Genomic DNA, 10,309 nt, shown 5'->3' with positions numbered 1-10,309 from the left:
GGCCCAGCCGGGCCCCTGGACCCAGCCGGGGCTCCGGGGACCGCAGGCACAGGGGAAGCCTCCCCGGGCCCTCCGGACCCCTCCCCGGGCACCCTGCCACGCGGCAGGACCCGGGACGGAGACCGGGGCAAGGAGGCCGCCCTCCCCGGGGCCCGGCCGGAGCTCCTGAACCCAATCCAGCCACGGGAGGCACCCCGGCCACAACGGAACCCCGTCCCGGGCCTTTGGCGGTGCCGGGGGACGGCGCCCGGGGCCAGAGACCCCGACCCGGGGCCTGGCGGGGCCCCTGGACCCAGCCGGGGCTCCCGGGCCCACAGGCGCAGGGGAAGGCCCTCCGGCCACCCTGCCACACGGCAGGACCCAGTTGCCGGCTGAGGACCGAGAGGGGTCCCAGAGTACCCTGTCCCTAGTAATCCGGAGGAAGGCTACCCCCCGTTCTTGAAACCCGCGCGCTCCGAGTGACGGAGGGGACCCTAGGGGCGAACGCACCCGGCCTCCTGGAGCCCCGGCTGGGATCCGAGAGGCAAATGGACCCTCATCGGGACTTCCAGGCCTGGCCCTGCCATCTGGTCGCCCCATTGGAAAGCATTGCGCGCGACCAGATGGCCGAGGGGAAAGGCGCCACCGGGTGGCCGGCAACTCAAAGGACTCCCGCCTGCCCACCCACCAGGGGCTCGGGGTGGGGACTCTGCTTCCCGGCTGGGCCTCAGGCACGGGGAGGACCACCGGAGCTCTCGGGGCCTGGGCGTACCCGGGGGAGGACTGCCCGGGACCCGTGGAGCCCGTCCCTGGGCACTTTGCCATGCCGCGGCCCAGAGGAGGGAAGCCCCGGGGACCTGGGAGGATGTTGCTCGGGCGTAGCCCATCTGGTCCCCGGCAATGAACCGCACAGCCCCGGCATGGGTGTTTCGGCATACCCTGCCCCTACTAATCCGGAGGAAGGATACCCTCCTTTCTTGTAACCCGCGCGCTGCGAGTGACGGAGGGGACCCTAGGCGCGGACGCGCCCGGCCTCCTGGAGCCCTGGCTGGGATCCGGGAGGCGAATGGACCCTCATCGGGACTTCCAGGCCGGCCCGGCCATCTGGTCGCCCCATTGGAAAGCATTGCGCGCGACCAGATGGCCGAGGGGAAAGGAGCGACCGGATGGCCGGCAACTGAAAGGGCTCCCGTCTGCCCGAGCCATAGCGGTAGGGCTCCCGCCTGCCCACCCTCACACCAAGGGCTCGGGGGGGACTCTGCTTCCCGGGTTGGCCTCGGGCACGGGGAGGTCCACCGGAGCTCTCGGGGCCTGGGCGCCCGGGGGAGGACTGCCCGGGACCCGTGGAGCCCGTCCCTGGGCACTTTGCCATGCCGCGGCCCGGAGGAGGGAAGCCCCGGAGGCCTGGGAGGATGTTGCCCGGGCGTAGCCCATCTGGTCCCCGGCAATGAACCACACAGCCCCAGCATGGGTGTTCCGGCATACCCTGCCCCTAATAATCCGGAGGAAGGATACCCCCCTTTCTTGTAACCCGCGCGCTGCAAGTGACGGAGGGGACCCTAGGCGCGGACGCGCCCAGCCTCCCGGAGCCCTGGCTGGGATCCGGGAGGCGAATGGACCCTCATCGGGACTTCCAGGCCGGCCCGGCCATCTGGTCGCCCCATTGGAAAGCATTGCGCGCGACCAGATGGCCGAGGGGAAAGGCGCGACCAGGTGGCCGGCAACTGAAAGGGCTCCCGTCTGCCCGAGCCATAGCGGTAGGGTTCCCGCCTGCCCACGCAGGGCTCCGTGGCTGCAGGGCTCCGGGGCTGCAGGGCTCCGGGGCTGCAGGGCTCCGGGGCTGCAGGGATCCGGGGCTCCGGGGCTGCAGGGCTCTGGGCCTGCAGGGCTCCGGGCCTGCAGGGCTCCGGGGCTGCAGGGCTCCGGGGCTGCAGGGCTGCAGGGCTCTGGGCCTGCAGGGCTCCGGGGCTGCAGGGCTCCGGGCCTGCAGGGCTCCGGGGCTGCAGGGCTCCGGGGCTGCAGGGCTCTGGGCCTGCAGGGCTCCGGGGCTGCAGGGCTCCGGGCCTGCAGGGCTCCGGGGCTGCAGGGCCCTGGGCCTGCTAGGGTTCCGGGCCTGCAGGGCTCCAGGGCTCCGTGCTGAAGGGCTCCAGGGTCTGCAGGGCTTTGGGGCTGCAGGCCTCGGGGGACGCCCGGGAGACCCATGGAGCCCGTCCTGGGCACTTTGCCTCGCCGCGGGCTGGAGGAGGAAGCACCCGACGCCCCGGGGAAGTGTCGTCCGGGCTTGGCCCATCTGGTCCCCGCCTGAGAACCGCAATCCCCAGGAGGGGTGTCCCGGCATACCCTGCCCCTACTAATCCGGAGGAAGGCTACCCACCTTTCTTGTAACCCTCGCGCTCCGAGTGACGGAGGGGACCCTAGGCGCGGACGCGCCCGGCCTCCTGGAGCCCTGGCTGGGATCCGCGAGGCGAATGGACCCTCATCGGGACTTCCAGGCCGGCCCGGCCATCTGGTCGCCCCATTGGAAAGCATTGCGCGCGACCAGATGGCCGAGGGAAAGGTGCGACCAGATGGCCGGGACCGGAAGGACTCCCAGCTGCCCACACCGAGCCATAGCGGTAGGGCTCCCGCCTGCCCTTGCAGGGCTCCGGGGCTCTGCACCAGGGTCCCTTGTCCCGGGCAGATGGACACTTGGCAGGCCGCAGGACGTGGGATCCCAGGCCCTGACCAAAAATCAGGAGGCTTGGGGCCGGTCCCTGCTTCTCAACACAGCCAGGCTGGGGAGGTCGGGGAGCCTGCCCAAGCACGAGGGACCCGTCCCGGGCACACAGTCCATGAGGTTGTGCGCTCGTTTTCCACAATTTTCTTCAGAATAGTGCGTAGTTGCGCTAGGCAAAGTCCGCCCAGCCCTACTCAGGATGAGCTCTCGTTTTCCACAAATTTTTTCAAAATTCTGCTACGCAAAGTCCGCCCAGCCCTAATGACGGGAAGCTCTAAACGTAGACTTGCCTTGATCACTGAATTTTATTACAGTGGTGCATTTACTATGGCCCATGTGTATGGAACCATTCTTTCTTACACATAATTCCCCTTTAACTGGGAATACTGACATAGCGGGCAAGATTGGCGTAGCGTCGGATTCAACATTCAGAATCAGGAGGTTAAGTGTAAAATTACCTAATCCATATACTTCATTTTCTAGATCAGTTCCTGTTCTTTTGGGAAGCCCCTCCTTGTTAGGGTAGCAGACTTTAAGCAAAACTAGGTTCAGGTTTCCCCATACCCAGTTGTCTTGATAAACTGCGGAATTTGAATCTAGGGAATTAATCAAACTAAACCATGCTCCACAGGAGCCATTGTGTGTGAACGGATACGGAAAGAGGGGCAAAACTCCCTTATAGTTCTGATAGGGAGGGAGTCGGCCACATATCCAACAATTGGTAACATTGCTGGTCTGATGGGAATGATGTAACATACTAATAAAAGTGTTGTTGCGCAGCGCAAATCTATAGGACAACTCATGCGGAGGTAATTCGCTAAAAGAATGTTCAGCAGTAACATTGTAAGCACGCTTAGAAATAGGGTAATACATATGAAGCAATACACTAGTTATAATGATCAGAAAACTTAGAAAAAACAAAATTAATAATGTTACTGTGCAATGACTACGAAGTGATTTACAATACGCATGCTTTTTAAGCTGCATCTGTCGATTTCTTTCTCTATTCCGGTCTAGAGGATACATGTCAAAGACAAATTCAACCGATTCACCTTGGAGAGGACTTAAACAATCAAATTGTCTGACTTGCTAGACCTTAATTTCAGTTTATAAAGTTCAGTTTCCGTGGGTTCAACCAAGGGGAGCTTTAAATCAGTCTGTGAAGGAATGCAAGGCTGAGTGTTCACATCGGACGGTAGTCCATAAAATTTCTTGATATGACTCGAGTGCAACCACCCTTTACGTCCCTCGATCTTCACGGCTGTCCTTGTTGTTAGTAGAACGAGTTTAGGCGATTTCCACCTAGGCTCCAGTTGGGTCTTCCGGTCGAAATTCCGCACCAGAACCAGGTCACCTGGAACCACGTCATGGGGCTTTACCTCTGTGTTATCGGGAAAGGCTGCAGCTACCTGTGAACGACAAGATTGTAGTGCAGACATCAAGGAAGCCAGGTAATCTGTCAGCATATTACAGTCAACATCAGTGATTTTGCGAGGTATAGGCGTCCCCCACATATTTGGTGGTCTACCGAAGATCACCTCGTACGGGGATAGCCCTGTTCGAGAATGTGCTACCATTCTCATATAAAAGAGTGCAACTGGTAAGGCTACTACCCAATCAACACCTTTTTCTCTACATATTTTGGACAATCGGATTTTCAGAGTTTGATTATGGCGTTCCACGAGACCTGCTGCCTCGGGATGTCGGACACAGTGGAATTTCCATTGGTAGCCTAACAAAAGGGAAACGTGTTTCATTAGTTCGGATGAGAATGGCTGGCCGTTATCTGAGTAGACAACACGTGGTAAACCGTACCGTGGGAAGAATTCTCGAACTAACTGTTTGGCAGTAGTCGGGGCAGTGTAATCTGAAACCGGGTAGGCTTCTGTCCAACGGGAAAGAGCACAGACAACTACGAGAACATATTTGAATCCTCGACATCGTTCCATCTGGATATAATCCATCTGGAGGACTTCAAAAGCATGATCGGGAGGTTGAAATCCACCCTGCTCTATGGGGATGCTTTTACCTGGATTAAACTGACAACATATCATACAGGTACGTACTTTCTGTTTGGCTGCTGCTCGCAAGTGTTTGTTGAACCAAATGTGTTGAATACTATCTAGCATAGCTTTTTCTCCTAGGTGCGCTGGACTATGTATTGTGTTAATGATGACTTGAACCATGGAGTCGGGAAGAAACCATATAGATTTTTCCTTCGTCATCCATCCTTGATCCGTTTGGATCCCTCCTAATTCAGTACATTTCTTTATTTCTTCTGGTGTAGCATGTGTCTGTATGTCAATTACATCAAGGGCGGGATCCTTAACTGTCATGCAATGTGTTGGTGTCGGAACTATTGTCTTTGTCGCGTCAGTTGTATGAGTCTGGTTCTGAGCAGTCTGTTTAGCTGTTCTGTCAGCTAGGTCATTACCCTGAGAAATGATATCGGTAACTTTTGTATGAGCTTTGCATTTCATAATCGATATTGCAGTAGGTAGATGAATCGCGTCTAATAGGGCTTGAATGAGGGGTCCGTGTTGGATATGGGCGCCGTGAGAAGTTAAATAACCTCTCTCTTGCCACAGTACGCCGAAGTCATGGACGACTCCGAATGCATAACGTGAATCTGTGTATATGTTGACTTTCTTATTTTTGGCTTGAATACAGGCTTGTGTCAGAGCGATGAGCTCTGCTGCTTGAGCTGACAAAGTGTTAATACAATTTGTTTCAATGACTTCAGTGTCTGTTGTGACTGCGTAAGCGGCCACTAACTCTCCTGTACTTGTTCTCATACATGAACCATCTACATACAATGTCAGGTCTGGATCTGATAAAGGGATGTCTGTCAAGTCTTGTCTGGGTTTCGTCGTGATAGTAATGACTTCAACACAATCATGTGCCAATGGATCTGTTCCATTTACTGGCAACAGTGTGGCAGGATTTAACGTGTTACAACGTCTGATTTCTATATGTGGCTGAAACAATGTTAATTCATAACCGGTGAGTCTCGCTATAGTCAAGTGTTGTGTTTGTGTGCGGTTCAAGAGAACCTCTACTGCGTGTGGTACTTGTACTATCAATTGATGTCCTAACACTATGGCATCGCTTTGTCTGATTGCTAAAGCTGTTGCTGCCACCGATTTCAGGCACGCAGGAAGAGCCTGAGCTACTGGATCTAATGTACTAGAGAAATAAGCACATGGTTTGTGTGATCCTGCTTGTTCCTGAGTGAGTACTGACAAGGCAGTACCGTCGCGTTCTGTAACAAAGAGTGTAAACTGTTTACTGTAACATGGTGTTGCTAAAACAGGTGCTTGGCATAAAGCTTTCTTTAAGCTTTCAAAGGCATGTGTATGTTCTTGAGTCCAAGGGAGGACAGTCGATGTGGCTGCCTCCTGTGTTGTCAACTGGATGAGTGGTTTTGCTAGAAATGCATATTGAGGGATCCACTGCCTACAGTATGAAGTGAGACCTATAAAAGCCCGCACCTCCTTTTGTGTCTTGGGTGGTGACATGTTAGCGATTAACTGGATGCGATCAGGTGTAAGCTGTCTTCCCTCCTTGGACAGCGAGTGCCCAAGGTAAACAACTCGCTGGACACAGAATTGCAGCTTAGAAGGGGACACTTTGTGCCCCTTGTCGGCCAGAAATCTTAAAACCGTCAGTGACGCTTTTTCACATTCGGGTTCGCTTCGGGCGGTGATCAGCAAATCATCGACATATTGAAGCAAGGCAGTGTTAACTGGCATGTGGATACTGTCAAGTTCTCGTTTCAGTGCTTGGCTATAGATGCTGGGGCTTTCTGTGAATCCTTGAGGAGCGCGTGTGAATTTAAAACTTCGTCCATTTAAACTGAATCCGAACAAATATTGACTTTCCGGATCTATTGGGACGCTAAAGAAAGCATTCTTGAGATCAATTACAGTGAAGAACTTTGCTTCTGAATCAATAGCTGTTAGTAATGAAGAGATATCTGGGACCACAGGGTATTGTGGTACAATACATTTATTTAATTCGCGCAGATCAATAACTAATCGATATACTGGTGATGCTTTTGGATCCGTTCTTTTAAGAATCGGAATTATCGGGGAATTGCATACATTGGAGTCGGTTTCTACAACCACTCCCTGTGCAATGAGCTCATCAATGATTTGCAGCAAAGCCACAACAGCATCTGGTGGTAACTTGTATTGTCGCATTCGTGGTAGTACTACTCCTGTTCTTAGTGTGACACGATATGGTGTAATGTTCATGCAACCAACATCAGTGGGGCCTTGTGCCCATAAATGTGTAGGTAAACTCTGCAGCCGGTGGTCCATGTCTCTGGACACATAGTGACCTTTAAAGTCACGTAGAAATAGTCGTACTCCTTCCGGAGAACAACATATTATAGCTCCTAGAGCTTTCAATGTTTTTATACCTAACAAGTTTTCTGGACATGATTTAGTAAGCAATAAATCTGTAGTACGTGTCAATGGACCAACCGTAAGTGGAAGGGGTTGCGTTACTTCATTAATTATAGGTTTTCCTGAGAATCCAAGGGAAATATTCTGTGAGCCTGAGAGGGGTGCCCCTGGAACTTCACTGCGTCGTATAGTTGTTCTGCTTGCCCCTGTATCAAGTAAAAACTTTCTGTCTTCCCCTAATAGTTCACTATGTACATAAGGTCCCTCTTGATCTACAGGAACCTCAATAAGGGGTAAGCCAACTTCCCTCTCTAGGCTATTTCATGTGTATCGCTGATAATCGGGATAATCTGCTTGTGCATACTGATACATCTGTTGCGTTGTTGCTTGTGTGGCAGCAATAGGCTGTGCTTGTGGTGGTGCTACCATCTGTTGTGGAGCTGCCTGTTGCGGAGCTAGTCGTTGCGGAGCTGACCTAGGTTGTGCATGCTGAGGGATTTGTTGTTGATTCTGATCCTGTCTAGGTGGACGTGGTCTTTCCTGGGTTCTACCTGTGGCAATATTATGTTTCAGGACTGGACAATCGTGTATATAATGACCTTGTTGTTTACAATAGTTGCATGTCCCTTTCGCCGGACCTGTGGAATCACCCTTTTTATGACCATCAGCTGGAACTGTCTGGGCAACAAGCATTTTCATTTTCGTATCTTTCATACGTCTTTGTTCATGTTCTTGTTCTTCTCTAATTCTATTGTGGTGATATTGTAACATCTGTAACATCTGTGACGGGGTGTTACCTTGCCAGGTACTCTCGAATTTCAATACTCTATTCTTAACTTGCGGCAGGGAATTTTGAACTAATTTTGTCACAAACAGATGTGGATATGACTCGCTACTTGCTTTTATGCCACTATTTATACCAAAACATTTTTCAAATCGGGAATAGAAATCACTAGTGTCTTCATCTTGTTTTTGTTTACAGGCTGAGATTGCACCCCAGTCCTCCTTTTTCGTAGTTAATAAACGTGGCAGTACCTGCACTAGTAATCCTGGTAGTGCTGTAGTCTTTTCCCCAAGCCCTGATCCTGCAGCTCGGGCCTTTTCTTCGTTTTCTAATGCTGTCCAATCTATCTTTTGGTCTCCCACCTCCCATTCTTTTCCTGTCTGAGCGCTTTTTCTGTACGTCTATATGATTCTTTACGCCATAATTCAATGGCATCTTTCTGTGACTGTCTGGCTTTCTTTTTCCATAATTCTTCTTCTACTCTCATGATGCAATCTGCGTCCCAGGTCCCAGCTGCGGGCCATCTCTGACTTTCTGGTAAATCCTTGGTGTAGTCCACCCATAAATCAAGAAATAATACGGCATCTAGGCCATGTTTATGATACATGAAGTATCCTGGAGTGTCCCTAGGTGGAATGGGAACAGCTTCTTCGAGTACCCCTTTTCTAGTTTTGATCTGTCTTAATTTCGAAAAGAGCGGCATTTTTAGATCTGGTTACTTAATCTTGAACACACTTAATACAATAAACACAATAATGAACAGTCATTCACACCACAATGTATAGAACGTATTAAAACATTTAACACTTAACAGTTTAACGAACGATGATAACTAATAGAAAACTAGTTACTGACATAATACTGATACTTAAATAATACTGAATTATATGTAAGACATACTAGATATACTGCTAAACAGTACAGATACACTGCTGAAACAGTGCAGACCGGATTTGTGTACCCAAACCCGTCTTGACCGGCACAGACTATGTGCACGTTTAAATGCCTCCCCAGCAACGGTACTCACCGGGTAGCACGGAACGGAAGGCCTCGGAACTGAACTGAAACTGGACCGGACTGGACTCGACTGGACTGGACTCGGAACTTCGGAACCTGGTGGGCCTCTGTATACCTCGGATCTTGCTCTCTCAGCTAGGCTCTGGTCGGGATACTTCGCACTTCTCACCGCCTCGTCTGGGTGTTGATCGCAGCCTCAGTCGCCCCCGCTTGGCAGGAGGGAGATACAGGAAATCCTGCAGGTACGCGTTTTTGTCCGTTCAGCTGTGGCAGGAGACCGGGCCTGCAACGCACCTCCGGCGCGTGAGATGAGAAAGTGTCCCTATTCGGGCGCCAATTTATGTGGTAAATATTTCATTACCGGTACTATTTTTTATGCGGTAAAGTCTAGTAAGAATAACTCAGTAAATATAAGAGGCAGAATCCGTGGTATTAGAGGTTCTAAAAGGCTTTATTCCTCTACAAAGGAATTACAGTTCGAACTGCAGGCTTCAAATTCCATCACCATGAAGGTTCAGGAAGGAAGGCAATACATTATTGACAAGTAATGATATTTATATGAAAAGTATTACATTAAGACAGATGCAAGAGGCGTAACAGCTGATAATACAGATATGATACACATACGTAATGAAAAAAGGCGTAAACATAGGCGTAACTAAATACGTCATTAAACATGATGTCACAAGTGGGTGGATCCATAAGAGAATCCTGCAATGTCAGCAGAAATATTTGGCAGAGATGCGCGTGCAGCCGCATGACGTGTGATTTACGTGCAACTAGAGGGTGAAGGGGACTTGACATTTAGCTCTACATGTGGAGACAGAAGTCTGAGAGGTCATGTCAACCTAATCCCAAATCATATCTAATATCTTATGTTTAAAGAACTGTATTATCCAAAAGGAAAGGTCTCTCGGACGGAGTCTATTCTATACTGACTGTTAGTGCGTGTACAAGCGTCTAAGTGTCTACATGAGATGCGAGGGGGCAGGAATCTTCCATGGTAACAGGGGCTATGAATTACTTGCATGGGGACAGTGAGGCCTGGCCCTTTGCACTGTAGCTGGAAGAATGTTTACCTAAACTACTAGACAGGAATGCATCGGATGAGGAGCGGAGCAGATAATCTTGAAGGTGAAATACAGTTTTTGGCAGGCAACAGGCTGGATCAGGCACCGTTAGCCGCGCAGGGAGTAGGACAAAGTTCATGGATACAGATGCAGGCTCGAACTGGAGCTTTCAGAGGCAGAAGGCAGGAAAAGGCTTGATGGCAGAATTCAGGGCCTACTCGCCTGAATCTGTAAAATGTGGAAAGTGAACCACATAAAGTCGGTGGCCTTTCATACTTAGGAATGGAATATCTGACCCATTCATGGCGGATCTGAAAGAGGACATGTTGACGGT

This window comes from Triturus cristatus, chromosome 10 (genome assembly GCF_964204655.1).
Source record: "Triturus cristatus chromosome 10, aTriCri1.1, whole genome shotgun sequence".
NCBI lineage: Eukaryota > Metazoa > Chordata > Amphibia > Caudata > Salamandridae > Triturus > Triturus cristatus.
Note: the sequence above shows the minus strand (reverse complement) of the source record.